Source organism: Ceratotherium simum, chromosome 19 (genome assembly GCF_057802395.1).
Source record: "Ceratotherium simum simum isolate JZ-2026a chromosome 19, ASM5780239v1, whole genome shotgun sequence".
Taxonomy (NCBI): domain Eukaryota; kingdom Metazoa; phylum Chordata; class Mammalia; order Perissodactyla; family Rhinocerotidae; genus Ceratotherium; species Ceratotherium simum.
Genome location: NC_141918.1, coordinates 52,803,341 through 52,819,009, shown reverse-complemented (window position 1 = coordinate 52,819,009; position 15,669 = coordinate 52,803,341). Strand labels below are relative to the sequence as shown.

The 15,669-nt window shown below is 39.0% G+C and overlaps 1 long non-coding RNA gene across 1 annotated transcript in view; it reads right to left on the bottom strand.

Annotated features, from left to right (window-relative positions):
- Window positions 1-10,683: 10,683 nt before the first annotated feature.
- The window catches only part of LOC147914557 (uncharacterized), a 135,830-nt gene continuing 130,844 nt past the window's right edge, over window positions 10,684-15,669 (bottom strand). The window contains exon 3 of the long non-coding RNA XR_015555185.1: window positions 10,684-10,735. This is a non-coding gene — a long non-coding RNA (uncharacterized LOC147914557). The remainder of the gene's footprint in view (window positions 10,736-15,669) is intronic.

Genomic DNA, 15,669 nt, shown 5'->3' with positions numbered 1-15,669 from the left:
GGCAAAGAAAGGCGCTGCTGGCTGGGGATCAACCCCATCTTGTAGGAACGATGGATGAGGTGCCTGTGAGACACTACCACTAAGTCAAGAAAAAATCATGTGCAACTGACTTATTAAAATTCCAAGTAAATATTTTCAAAATAGAGAAAAACTAAAAATAGTAGCTTTTTCTAGAATGCTGCTGTTTCAAATTTGAAACTCTGGACTCACTCCATTTTAGCCACACTGTCCTCCCCGCTGTGGCTTGAACGTGCCAGGCAGGCTTCCCTTGAAAGGTCCTGCACAGGCTCATCCTCGAGGGAATGCACTTCCTCAGCCTTCCTCTCAGCTTATTCTCTCATTTCCTTGAAGCCTTTACTTAAGTCTCATCCAGTTTAAAACCACAACCTACTCCCCCCAATACTCCTCATCCTCCTTTTACGCCCTAGGAGTATGTTAGAATTGATCACCTTCTAACATACTCCATTATCACGTACGCTTCTGTTTCGTTCACTGAAGTAGCTCAGGCCCCCAGACCCATGCCTGCGTATCGTAGACGCCCAATAAATAGTACCTTTAGGGCAAGACTAAGTTCTACAATTAAACTGCTGAAAGGAAAACTGTAAAATCCTCTCGTTTCTTCCCACCTTAGGTTGGCCCAACAGAAAGTGGGATCCCCAAAAGCTTCCACGTTTCTCCTCACACTGAGTCTAGAACTTTGTACTATAGGTACCACAAGTCCAGAATACCCATAAGGATTTTTTGTGTGTGTGTGAGGAAGATCAGCCCTGAGCTAACATCCATGGAATCCTCCTCTTTTTGCTGAGGAAGACCGGCCCTGAGCTAACATCTATTGCCAATTCTCTTCCTTTTTTTTCCCCTTTTTCTCCCCAAAGCCCCAGTAGATAGCTGTATGTCATAGCTGCACATCCTGCTAGTTGCCGTATGTGGGACACGGCCTCAGCATGGCCAGAGAAGCGGTGCGTCGGTGCACGCCTGGGATCCGAACCCGGGCCACCAGTAGCGGAGCGCGCGCACTTAACCGCTAAGCCACGGGACCGGCCTCTCCCATAAGGATTTATGCAGCTCAGTAACTCCTAAGCAGACTATCAGCCAACACGGTATATACTCAGAGACCGTCGCTGCCCCATCCATAACAATTTTAATTATTACTGTGACGCAAAATAGAGTTTTGTCTTAGCTCCTCTGGATCTCTGGATACAAGTCGCTAAACAAATGCTACTTTACATCATGTGTTACTCCAACCAAATTAATTCAAAGCAGCTAACAGTCTCCAGAAAGACTGTTTCATATAATTAACCATAAAGACTTCAGAGGAACTCAGTTTACTGTAGGAGAGGCTGACCAGAAACACAGACATTCTCTGGAACTCATCACTAATATATGTGGGGTAATCAGGCATTTTCTCATCTTTGGAGAATAATACAAGCTGTCGGAAAGAAGAAGCTAGATCCCTCCCACTGTTGCCATGCCTATTTCAAGCCGAATATATTATTTCATGATATATATATATATATACACACACACACACACACACACACACAGTCATGCACCACTTAACAACGGGGACATGTTCTGAGAGACGCATTGTTAGGCGATTGTGTCGTGCGAACATCATTGAGTGTACTTACACAAACCTAGATAGTATAGCCTACTGCATATACCTATGCACACATGGTACTAATCGTATGGGACCATTGTCGTATATGCAATCCGTCGACCAAAATGGCATCATGTGGCACATGACTGTGTATATACATATTTATTCTTAGGACAAAAAAAAAAAATACATGATGTAGAAAATTTAGAAAATGTGTTTAAACCATGAAAAAATAGTGTAAAAGGCTTTCCCCAAAATAACCACAATTTGCTAAATGTCACTCAGGCCTTTTAAGTAAGTCTCATAGCTGGTTTCCCTGCCTCCAGGCACCTGTGCCAGGGCTGACCTGTCATCACAAGTACAATTTTAATCATGTTATTACCTGATCAGAAATCAACTGTTGACTTTCCAATATCTGAAAGACTGGTTGCCAAAATTTCATGTTTGAATTCCAGGATATTGATTGCTGATCTTATTTCTTTAGGCGTGTTTGAGAGTTGGTTTTAAAAGAAAGTCCAAACCTAGATACTCAATTTGGCAAAATTACCTTCAGAAAGGTAAATAAGTTAAATTGCAGTCTGAAGTGCACTCATTAGACAATTATCTAACACCTGGATTAACCACAGGAAATGGAGAAAGCAATTTATATCTGGACTGGTATTTGAGAACGGAAGGTCCACTGTATAGTGACTGGTCAGCTTGGCGATGGGGACAGGAAGATCAAAAATTGGTAGAAGCGTTTACAAAAAGAGGTGAATGGAGCTCCTCTTACTTTGAAGGCTGGCTGCCATTCCACTTAAAGCTCTCGAGCCAGATCTGCTTTGCAGATCATAGCGTGTAGATGTCTGACCCATGAAATCGAGCTCCAAGTCTCCATGCTAGTGACAGGGATAACCACTGAGTTACATCTAATTAGGGAAGGGGAGAGGGATATATGCTGGGTTACATAAAATGAAGGACCTGGGGATAGGGCTGTTGGATACAACAGGCGAGTTATATATTCTGCCAGGGAAGAGGCAGAAAGCAGAGGAACTTGTTGGGTTATCCGCTCGGTATCCTTGGAAGTTCTTCTCACTCCTGATCCATATGCTCCCAGAGGTGGCTTCTGAAAGCCCTTCTGATAGTATTCCCTTCCCTGGAAATTTGGAACTGAGATAAAGAGAAAGAGAGAGATTCTATTGTCTGGGTGCCTAAAGAGGAAAAAATTCTAAAATCAGGAGCAGTGTCACATTTTCCTCTATTGTGGGGCCTGGAGAAAAAATAAGACTGATCAGCTAATCTTTATAAAGAGAGAAAGACACCGAAGCAGCCAAGCAGTAAGGACACTGGCAGGTAAGAGATGGAGAGGAAGGGGGTCCCAGGCTCCCAGACCTTATGAGATCCAGCAGCCCTCTCTTCTCAATTTTTCTCAGATATTATACCCTTGTTTCAAAGCAAAAAAACAACAACAAAAAACTCCTCTTTTCTACTTAAACTGGCTCATATTGGTAACTGCAACTGAGTCCTAACTAAAGGAACTAGGAATCCAAGCCAGCCACAATCTGTGCTAATTCACCCATTTCCAATCTCATCTATTTCTCCACACGAATCAAGGGAGACTACTCAGCATCCATCAAAAATACCTTTCCACTTCAGTTTCTAGTCCCTTGTTTGTATCTCACTGTGAGTTCTCTTTCTTCCATTTCTTTAATCCTATTACTCTGACATTCAGCGATGGCCCTAGATCTTCATGAAATTCTTTCTGACCTCTGCGGCCCACGGTGCTCAGCGCTCACGTTGCACTCTGGCAGGATTACTCTCCTCCATCCCACTAGTGAAATGAGCTCCTTTGTAGAACTACCAGATAAGTACTGCCCGAAAATAGATGCTCTTGAGTAACCACACAATCCACAAACATCCTATGTTACTCTAATGGCTATGTTGGAAATGGGGACAGGACAAGGGAAGAATGAAAATCAAGGTACCTACGTAACTGGTATATATTTTTTTCTGAAATGTACTTTCTAAGACCTGTGTTAGATGTGTATGCAGTCATGCGCCACATAATGTTTCTGTCGATGATGGACCACATATATGACAGTGGTTCCATAAGATTAGTACCATATATGCTAGGTGTGTAGCGGGCTATACCATCTAGGTTTGTGTAAGTACACTCTGTGATGTTCGCACAACAACGAAATCGCCTAACAATGCATTTCTCAGAATGCAGCCCCATCATCAAGCGACACATGACTGTACTCTTACGTCAGCTTGGAACTAAAGGAAGAATGTGAAATGGAACTCAACGAACAGCTAACATACCAGAATAAGGGCAACAGGAGAACAGATAACAGGTATCCCAGATAATTTCTGACTTCTTGCAGACAGAAATTAGGCATGAATAGTGTTATGTCCTCATTTTTACCATTTGCACACGATTTTATTTTTAAGGTAATTTGTTCCTGCTTCTGTGTATACTCTAGATGTCTCCTAAACATTTTCCGTCTGATCAACCAACAGGGCAATCTCAAATAGAAAGTGTCGTTAAGAAAGGCTCGTCTGACAGCCTGGCAGAATAGAAAGTCAAAGTCTATATCCAAGGAAGCCACATGGGGATTTGTTGTATTAATTCAGAGGTAAGGTAACAAAAGCCTGAACTTTCGTAGTGGCAGCGGGAGGGGGAGGATGAAGAGGTTCAAAACATAGCAGAGGAAAATTAAATACAACTTGATGACCAGCAGGATTTGGGAAAAGAAAGAGAGGAATAAGTCAAAGATTGCTCTCAAGTTCTGAGGCAGGACAACTGAGAGAATTATCACTGGAAAGAAAAGATCCTGGGAGAGGGAAAGGAATAATCATAATTTTTTACAAGTGGAGTTTGAGATGGCAGAGAGAAATCCCTAAAAAAATTACACTAGGAATTTGTGGTTACAAGAGATGCTCCAGGAGAGACTGCAAGCTGGATTTGTGTATTAGGATGCTACTCATTCACTTAACAGGTAGGTGCTGCAGACCTGCAAGTGCTAGGCCCTGTGCTGTGTACTAACGATGCAACAGTGAACTACGGAGAGCAGACATAATCCTTAACCTTGTGGAGCTGAATGTAGTGCATGAAGCAGGCATTACTCAAAGGAGGCACCTCTGAAAGAGAAGCAGATGGTGCTATGGGGCCACATGACAGTGGGACTGGACCAGCTGGCTAGCCAGTGAAGGCTTCCCGGAGGGAGAAGACTGAGCAGAGATCCGAAGGATGAGTTAAAATCAAGGAGATGAGCAAAGCTGGGAGGGGGAGGGTAGCACAAAAGGAGTGTCCAGCATCTGTGGAAGGAGGAGCAGTGCATCTGTGAGGCAGACCTTACAGGGGGAGGCCTCACTGAAACGGAGGCTGGAGTAGCAGCAAGCGGCCAGAGCAGCTAGGCGTCGTGGGCCATGTCAAAAGTGGTGAACAGAGATTATATGCAAGAAAACATGCAATGAAAGGAAAGCAGAAAGATCAAGAATAAGACCTAGGGATGTGAAAATGGGGAAGAATAGGCTAAAAACATGTATGTGAGTGAAGACGTGTCAACAGTGAGGATCTTCCCTTTAGTTAAGCCTACTCTTCTGTCTTCCTGGGCTTAAGGATCAGTCTTGTTCAGTTTTAAACAGATAATCAGCAACTCTTCTGCGAGCAACAATGTGTGAGGGTCTTGCACATGTGTTCTTTTGCTCTCATTTATTCATCCATGCTGGCTAAGAAAGATAAATTACCGGGAGTTCCCAAGAATTAGAGGAAAGGCCTCACCGGGCACATGGATGACAAAGCATTGAGGAAACAATCATCTGCTTTGAGACTCTTCCTTAATTCTTCAATTATCACTGATACCAGGGATTTAGCAGATACTCAGACAATTATTTGAGGAAATCAGCTCACTATGCCACCATGACCAACAGGGTCAAGATATCCCAGATACTGAGGAGACGATTAACAGCACAATGGAACACATGATCCACTCCTGTTCAGAACCCCAGCTGCTCCACACCTGCAGGAATCTATCAACACAGACCAGAAAAGGCGAAATCGATTCAGAAAACCTCCAGTGAAAGCTAGCCAAAACGATGAAGAGACTAAAGAGGTGTCCACATGAGGCCAGGCTTTGAAATGAGACAACACTCTCCAAATGGGGACAAAAAAGAGTACGTTATAATACGACTCAGGTTTACTAAATATATAGACGGAGTCTTGATTAGATCTTCAAATACCCAAACAAAAGAATTACCTCACACCCTCAGAATATCTATCAGTCTTCTATCATTTTCAGGGGAAGTATATCATGTAACTTGAAAGAGGTGGTTTTAGATAACTAGAAGGAATTAATTAATTTGCATTATAATTAGTAATTTTCTGGGTTCATTAGTCAAAAAGATAGTACATGATAACAATGTAACAAAGTCTGAGAAATGGTTACAGAATTCCATGGGCAGTACAGCGAGACTGTGTTACTGGGAGAATCCAAGTTTTTTGAAACTACATCTTGAAATTTTCAAGTTTGAGGAAACACACCCTGGTAGTAATGATTTTCGATGCTTCTTGGCGACCGACTATTGGGCCAAATGGACCTCTGATTTGACAGAGTGAAATACTATGTGTGTTTTCCCAAAGGTGCCCTCAGCTTTCACTGCTATGAAAACAATATAATATTTAATTTTTTGACAGGCAATTATATATAGATACACACTTCAGTTTGCTGGAAGTGCTGCAATAATTATTTTACAAACAAATAACCATGCACAACTGTATAACCACGTATAACTTAATACCTTAAATATAACATTGTCAAATCATAACTATTTACATAAGAGGAATTAGTTGCATTTTTTAAACTTTTACACATACACATTGAATAGATGAGCTTCCTGAGGCTCACTTCAATATGAGATAGTAAACTGAGACTAATTCCAATGCCTCTTTAAAAGCTGAACCATCCTGTGTGTTTCTCCGGGTAACTGTACCGTTAGCACAGACCAGGCCAAGAAGACACAGCAAAGGCCTCGGCTGATTTCAGGCAATCATTAAGTTCTCGGCAAACCCAACTTCTCTAACCAGTAAAGCAGGGAAGAGTCCACTGTCACCACGACCCACAGAATCTCTTCACTCTCCACGTGGAAAAACCATCATCTTCGCTCATGCGACCGCAAGCAGTGCCTACGTGTTAATATTCTCCCTTAGATCTGCTTACCGCAACCTGCTGGCGGTGCTGTAGCCAGGACGAGACGAAGCAACAACAGGAAATAACTGGTATGTTTCCTAGAAGTCACTTCACAGCCCAATTTCACCAAAATTTTTATTTCCATTTACTCCATAATTACCGGAACTAGCACAAAACAAAATTGCCTGATTTGAGTTTTATTTCCTTTCTATGTTCGTGATCTCTTCTTGCTGAAAACGCTCTACTAGTTATCGGCCCAAAAAGGAAAAAGAAACAGAAACAGAAGATCACCAAGAAATCACGTGGGCGTGATGGACTATTCCAACAGGTAGGCACTCCACGAGACTCATCAAGACTGCAATTAGAGAATGAAATAAATTACTTCCTCATCTCACATCAGAAATGAAGAGGACTGAAGGTAGAAGAGTTAAAAAAAAAAAAAAAAAAACTGAGGCTCATAGAAACTTCCGTGAGGAGCTATCTATTATATTACAACTAAACAAGAACCATGTAATTTCAGTGATGGCTCAAATGAGCACAAATCCACACAAATAAAGCCACCAAGAACACAGAAAAAACAAAATCAACATAAAAATGATATTTCAGTTTATATTTTAAGATGGTTTATCTAATAACAGACTTAATTTAAGGTAAGATAAAGCATGAGAAAAATATAAATTTTAGTTTTCTCATGTACCCATTTTATGGCTAACAGTTTTAGGAACAAAGGCCAACAATACTATATTCTGGACATGGTTAGCAACACAAAGGAAAGTAAAAAAAATATATTTAAGAAACGTCAATTTTTCTAAGAAGTACATTATATCCCTTTCCATATGATATCAAGTTCAATACAGTTTTTTGAAACTGAGAAAATAGTGTTTCCAACGTCTGACTTTTAGCATATACACATAACATGATTTCTAGGAAGACATTTTTACCTTCCTTATATGGCATGGGTTTGTAAATTCTCTTTTTCCCAATCTACCATCTGCAGCCCAAGTGTTTCTTTCCAAAAGAAGAATTAAGGCAAAGTGAGACAAAGAATTTGCTGATACACGTATGTCACTCCAAGAATTTTCCTGACAGTCTCCACACACAATTTAATTACTTCCCTACTGTAAAAACACTTTCCATCTGCATTCATTCTAATCTGCTCAAATCCAAAACCAACACACTATAAAGTTAGCTAAATAAATGAATGATAGTAGCTTAGGTTCCAAGTGAGGCAGCATTTTATAAGGCAGTGGGTCTCCAGCTCACATGCATTTTACGCTGATACAGGATTTCATTTTGAGCTCAGTTCTTTACTTGAGATTTGTTTAGAATAGAATTACCTAGCCGCCCCAGGCTTCAAATCTCAATCTGAATCAATCAATCTCTCTCTCTCTCTCACACACACACACACACACACACACACCCACCCACCCCAAGGAGGAGATGGGAGGGAGGGAGGGAGGGAAGGAAGGATGGAGTGTAGGGAGGGGTATAGAGGGAGGGAGGAAGGGAGAGGGGGAGGTGGAGAGAGGGAGAGAGGGAGAGAGAGAGGGAGGGAGGAAGGGGGAGAGAGAGAGAGAGAATATATGAATGTTTGTGGTTCTCAATGAGCAAGAAAGAATGTACCGATACATGTATATGCTAAAGTAATGCTGCCCAGTGTCTGCAATAAAGGCATTTTGGTATGGGTTTCTTTTTTTTTTTTTGATAGGTTATAAAAACTGAACCTCAGTACATGCATATAATAAATACTATATTTGGCATTCTTTGATTTGTTGACTATTCAGTAAGTTATTGTATCCTTTTTGTGCAGAATGTTCTTTAGCATATCTTTATTCTCTTCTTGGCATTCCATCATTGCATTTAACTAAGTGCCGTTTTGGCACTCCCAGACCTAATATCCGTGAATAAATAGAGAATCCAAGAATAGCCACATCTTTCTGTTACGGACACAACTAGGGTGTGGAGACTAACCTTGCACCAGACATTAGGACAAGAGACCAGCCACTACCAAAATGTCTGCGCAACATGGAACCAATAAATGATTACAGGTCATCTTGAGGGTGTTTCCATCTCAGATTTTATTTTAGGATTTTTTAATTAAAAAATAGGATTTTTTTATTTGTTTTTTTGTTTCTGATATCACGAACTTTAGAGTCCTTACAAATTGATTTGTCTAATTTTACCCATTTAAATTATAGATTAGGAAACTTTTAGAAGCAGCTAATCCATGGTGACCAACTCCTGGTTTCCAGGAAGTCAAGACACTCTTCAACTGATATGTATATTAGATATCATACTAATATATTATATTAAAATAATATTTATAATATATATTATAAAATAACAAAATATATTTTAAACAGTCTTTTAAAAATAATCAGTATTTACCTTAAAAATAAAATTGTACTTTTAAGGCCATATGGGCTGGGATTTGCTAGATAAAAGAGAACGATTCCGGGTTTAAATACACTGAGCTCTGAACTCGCTGTTTCTTCTCTATTGATATCAGCTGTGAACACTGAACAAGTCTGGTAGCTTTCTGCTTGTTTAAAATTTATTCAAGCATAACACTATTTGTCCAAAAAATCCTGAGTGGCCTCAAGGATAAGAAATTTTGATGTGATATATTAATAATAAGGATAATTATATTGCAGCTGCTTGCAAATGTTATCTAATTACTTAAATGACAAGTCACAGGTAGGTCACTCATAGAGGTCGGCAAGGTGATGAGGAAGACAATGCCCACAAGGAACAGAGCGTGGGCCTTTCCTTCTCTCCACGCATCCTGGAATTACTCTGCTTTGTAGGAAAAAATTTAACGGTTCTTCCATTTCCTAATGCTCCAATAAGCTAAAACTATTTGGTCTATTTTGATATCTAATTATAAAGGACAAAGATCAAATGTCAAAAATCCTATATAATATTATATATTTTTGATGATCCAAAAGAAAAGACCACATACAATCATTTTAATGTAATATGTACAGGAATTAATTATAGGAATATCATACTAAATAAAACAAGGGCAGAGTTACTCAAACTGTAAATGAACAGTACATAATATACACTTGCTCTCCAAAAGGAAAACGTGGTGGTCACTAACATTTTACCTAGATCTGTATTGTTTGATTGTACCAAGAATATCACTAAAGCCATCATATGGTGGAGGGTGTAGGACAAAATAACATCTCAACATTACATACAATTTCTCAATGCAAGAGGTTAAGTTATATCATTTATATCATATTATTTTTTATTATTTTATTGTAATGGTATTTATAATACTTTTCACTTATCCACTTAATTGAGGCCTGAATTTTGAAATGAGAATGTGTAGGCCTAAAAAAAATCTGTTGGACATCTGGTCCAACCACAAACAACTAAATGGTGCTCAATTCCTGTATATCATGGCCTGACCACTTTAATTCATCATTTCCATAGGTTCTAAATAACTGAAAAGAGAATGCCAAGTTAATTTTGATTTTTCCAATTTGATAGCATTCTCAAAATCTAGCAACGTTTGAGTGAAAACTAACTATTGTATTTTTTTTTTGGTAAACATAGATTTGAAAGTTATTCAGTTTCTGGCAAAATTTCAGATGTGAATACATTATAAGAAGAGATTAGAAGGAAAAATGAGGGTGGACATAAAATAATGAATGCTAAAGGAACACGTTTTCAAGTATTTCTAGAGATGTTTCTACTATTAGTCTTTAAAGTTGACTTCAATCAGTGTTCTCTTTATTAATAGTAAGATTAACGGCACCCTAGCCAGTATCATAAATAATTCCCATACAGATAAATTCTTAAAGATACTCAGTGTTTCAAATCACAGTAGTATCTGGAGTATAGCATCTTATTAGTTCTCCAGAGTTGCAGTTTTTCTTAGCAGAGTCTTGGCCTTCATTTTACCGTACCTGGAATTCTGAGGTTCTGAAACATCTGATTCTGTGCACGTTTTCTTCACCTATAAGAAAAGAGCACCAGTTATTTTCATAGGAATATACAACTTCCTCACTCAGGTTCACACACTTGTTAAACTTAAAGCAAATACAGCTCTGCTCACCAAGATCTCTATAAAATACTCCCACGTTTTACAGCAGCACCATGCCTGCTTCATGTAATAGTGAAATACACTAAATAGTGTATTTCATTATTATCCCATGAACAGCTGCCAAAGGCACTTCCCTAGAATCCATTAGTATGTAAAATGTTCAGCTAAAATAGCTTGGGACCAGCTTAACTAGGAACAAAGAAACCAAAGAACCAGGTTTCCCACTTAGGAACTAGAAAGCCATACTGTTCTCAGTTCACTAAGAAATGTTTTTCCAATTGATACCTCTTCTGTCTCCCACTAAAGCGCACCATAATAAACACCAGGTTCTGGGGGCAAAGCGCAGCATTAGCTAAAACATTCATATATTAATTTTCATTCTCTCAATCCAGCGGTTGTATGTTTTATATATTTCTCACCATATCAATTAAGTTTCAGCCTTGCTCACAGACTTCTCACATATATTTGCAGTATATTTTGCCGACTATATTTCAACTTTGTGGTTTTTAACCCACAAAAGGTAAGGAATGAAAATAACTTTTACTTCTAGGACATGCTACCCATTTAGCACCATAGTGTGTGACACATTCTCTAAAAAAGGTAAAGCACAAATCCACGGCCTTTCATAATTTATCTTCAAGCATAGATACTTATATCTGGTTATTATGGTCTTAATGGTATATTATATACAAAGTAGACTCAATTTCAAAAATCCCTTAGAATATGTAGCATGAACAATATACATTTACAAGGCCACTGTCATATACTCTAGGTGTTTATACTGCCAAAATCTATCTATGCAGCCTACAGAATCCGAGGCTTTAAATTCTAGTATGTAGCGTGGAAGTGAAAACTAAGTCCACTGAATATTCACTGTGGCACATACCAGGGGTGTGAACTGCAATATGAATGGCATCATTTAATACCAAGTTTTGAATTTTAAAGATGCAGCATTGTCTTTCCAGCTCACAAAGCAATTCTTTCCTCCTCTGACTCAGAAGAATGCTTAAAAATCAAACACACAAAAAACGCCTACACTTTCAAAAATCTATGTCTTTTGCTTTCAATTCTAAGCCTAGACATTTTTATAATCTGGTAAATCAACTATTTGCTTGATTAACTGTCCTCTCTTTTGCATCCTGTGTTTACATTTATACAACATGAAAATAGAACTGATGAGCAAAGAGGTTACCATCCCTGTCCTATTATGTCCCTTCTATGCTCTGAACATGGAACTCAGCACCATGAGATGGAAGGGTGAAGAAATGTTTTCAAGAGTAATTAGTTAAAAAAGAAAAGAAAAGAAAAGGAAAGGAGAAAAAAGGGATACCTTTCTTAAAACGCAAACATAAAATTCACTACAAAACCCACAAAAGTCTTATGTCTGTTAAAAATTTGTCCAAGAAAAATAAGAACTAAAAGAGAAGGATACCAGAATAAACCCTTTTTCCCCCCTGATTCATCACCAGAAACTATAGGAACTGCCCAATGAATATGCAGAAATCACCTCAAAGTGAAGTCACTTTCCTCAAGACTATGATGATGTGACTTGGGGCCTGACTGAACAAGCTCCAGACCACACAGCAAACTAGACATATATTCCCAAGCAAGGCTCAGAACCAGACAAGCTTCCTGTGGTTTAAAAAACAAAGAATGTTTTTCTTTAATACCCATGGCTTTACAAAGCATCCTTCTCCAAAAACCTAACCAGAAAGTTCCAATTATGTTAATTTATTCTCCATGTAGTAACTGATGGCAGAGAGCACATCTATTGACTACTTTCTAGTAATCTAGTACCTACAGAGTTCCAGACTCACAGCTAACGCTTAACAAGCACATGATGAAGGACTGAAGTCGATACAGATATTCTTTTAGCTATGCATTCTTCAAAGTGATTCTTTTCAGGGGTTTCATTCAGTTCATCCATGGCCAAATGAGGAAAGAATAATATTGAGGATACCATGACTACTATAGGAGAGGTCTATACAGTGCTGTGGGTATTCAGAGGACAACCTACTGCAGTCAAAGGAAGAAGGGACGGCCACAAAGGAAGTGACTTCTGAACTGAGTCTTAAAGGATATGGGCCTCAAAGACTAACTTTGGAGAAAGGTAGGTATTTCAACATCATGGGGTTTGCCAGAGGAACTGTATTATGAAGACCTTATAAATGGTAAAGAATTTGGAATCTAATCTTTGGGCGAAGAAGATCTTTGAAGAGTTTTAAGAAACAGACTGGGTAGAGATGGTGTGGAAGGGGGACAAGGTGAGGGCTGAAGACAGGTAAGAGTCTAATGCAACAGAAGAGAAAGTAAAAGTTCCATGAAAGCAGAAATGGCAATGGTCTTGTACATCACTACATCCCAAGCCTTGAGCAGATGCCCCCTGCTATGGTCTGAATGTTTGTATCACCCCAGAATTCACGTGTTGAAATCCTAACCCCAAAGATTAGGAAGTGGAGCCTTTGGGAAGTACTTAGATCAGGAGGGTGAAGCCTTTATGAATGGGATTAACGTTCTTACAAAAAAGACCCCCATAGCCCTTCTACCAAGTGAGGTCAGAGCGAGAAGGTGCTGGCTATGAACCAGGACGCAGCTCTCACCAGACACCACCATGCTGGCGCCTTGATCTCGGACTTCCGAGCCTCCAGAATTGTGAGAAATAAATTTCTGTTGTTTGTAAATTAGTCTGTGATATTTTGGTAGAGTAGTCCAAATGGACTAAGACACTCCCCATACACTGGTTTACTAAGTGAGTCATTCAATACATTTGTGAGAGATGGTGAAGACCTGAATTAAGACAAGGAGTCATGGGGAGAGAGCTGACGGGACCTTTATGACAGACATTTCTGAGACAGAATTGGCACAATATTGTTGTTGATTGAAGCAAAGTATAAAGTAGAATATGATCTTACCTTTTAATCTGTCCTTGAAAAGAAATTTTAGTCATACCAAAGACCAAAAAAAATGTTAACTTATGATTTCTTTAAAATACTTCAAAATCCTATCTTATTTCTGAATTGATGGAGAAAAGTTAAATGAATCATTATGAAACTTATGTGTTTATAGTGTCTTTGTCACAGAATTAGAAGCCAAATGGACAGTTTTACCTAAATGTGGACACACTTTCCCATTTGAGAGCTCAACAACACTTCATTAGGTGGTGACTGCTGAAACATACACGTTACAGAATAAAGAATATTCTTACAAAATATACAGAGTCTTCTGTCTCCAAGGACCATCAATTTAGTTTTGAATTTGTTTTGAATAAAGTTGAAACAAGCTAGCCAAGAAACGAGGCAGAATTTCATGCCCATAATTTAAATTCAAATCCTAGTTTTCATAAAACACACAAAGGGGTGGGCAAAAAATATGTCAAGAGGGAAAAGATGAATAGTTCTAAATGCATCTAATTGGCTGCACTAATGTGAATTTTAAGCCTACTTAATGTTACAAAAGTACATGCAAAATCAAACAAGACAAAAAAGAATAAAAAGTTTAACTATTTTAAGAAAATAACTATTAGTATGTAATGAACACACAAATATCAAAACACTGAATTTTTTGAATGAATGAATGAATAATAGCTAAAATTTCTGAGTGTTTATTATATGCCAGGCACAAGGCTTAGGTAGATGCTATTTTCCCCCAATTCACAGGTGATACTACTGAGAACCAGAAACATTAATCTGCAAGCAGGCTGTGTAAAAAACTTCAAATCCAGGTCTATGAGGGCATTTTAGCCAGTACATGCCAAGAACCTAAAATTCATAAAACATAAACTAAAATGTTTAAAACGAAGATCAAAACATCCTAATATTTAAAAGTTCAATTTTTTATTGCATCATAATAATAATGGCTGCCATTTATTAAGCAATTATTCACTGTGCTGGACTCTGCATATATGTAATCATTTAATCTATGAAGACAGGTATGATGGATGAAATCTTCCTTTTACAAGTGATAAAACTAAGGCTCAAAGAGGTTAAACCACTCGTCCAGTGTCCCACAGCTAGTGCTAACAGGGCTGGAGTTAGCACGGAATGCTATACATCAAGCCTTTCTTTCTCGCTTATGATTTGCCAGTTGCTTTTTTTGTGTGTGTGAAGGAGATCAGCCCTGAGCCAAAATCCTATGCTGATCCTCCTCTTTTTTGCCGAGGAAGACCGGCCCTGAGCTAACCTCCGTGCCCATCTTCCTCTACTTTATACAGGACGCCGCCACAGCATGGCCTGACAAGCAGTGTGTTGGTGAGCGCCCAGGATCCGAACTCGCAAACCTGGGCCACCACAGTGGAGCGCGTGCACTTAACTGATTGCGCCACCAGGCTGACCCCTTGCCAGTTGCTTTTATTAAGTTGTTTTAAAACTAGGAGTTGGAACTAACATTCCATGGAACAATTCATAAAGAACCCACTAGTTACTTCTTGTAATACATCAGCCGTTAAGCAAATCTTTTAAATTGGACTACTGAAGTAACCAGGTTTTACAAAGCACTAGTAACATTTAAAGTCCATATAAGCAAAGTAAAATGGAGTTTTGAAGAAATTATCCTAATACCTCTCACCTCCACCGCCACCACCAATACCCCCCCAAAACTGCAAAAAAGGTCTAATGTGAAAAACAGCTTCTGTCTTTTTGTTGTTGTTTTATGTCTGAAATATTAGGATCCGTTCATTCAATAAGCCTTTACTGAATGCCTCAGTATACTAGGTACCCTTCTGGGCATGGAGATGAACTAGACCTGAGCCGTCCAACACAGTAGCCACTAGCCACAGGTGGCTATTTAGAACTTGAATGTGGCTAGTCTACACTGAGACGTGCTGTAAGAGTGAAAGGCACACTGAATTT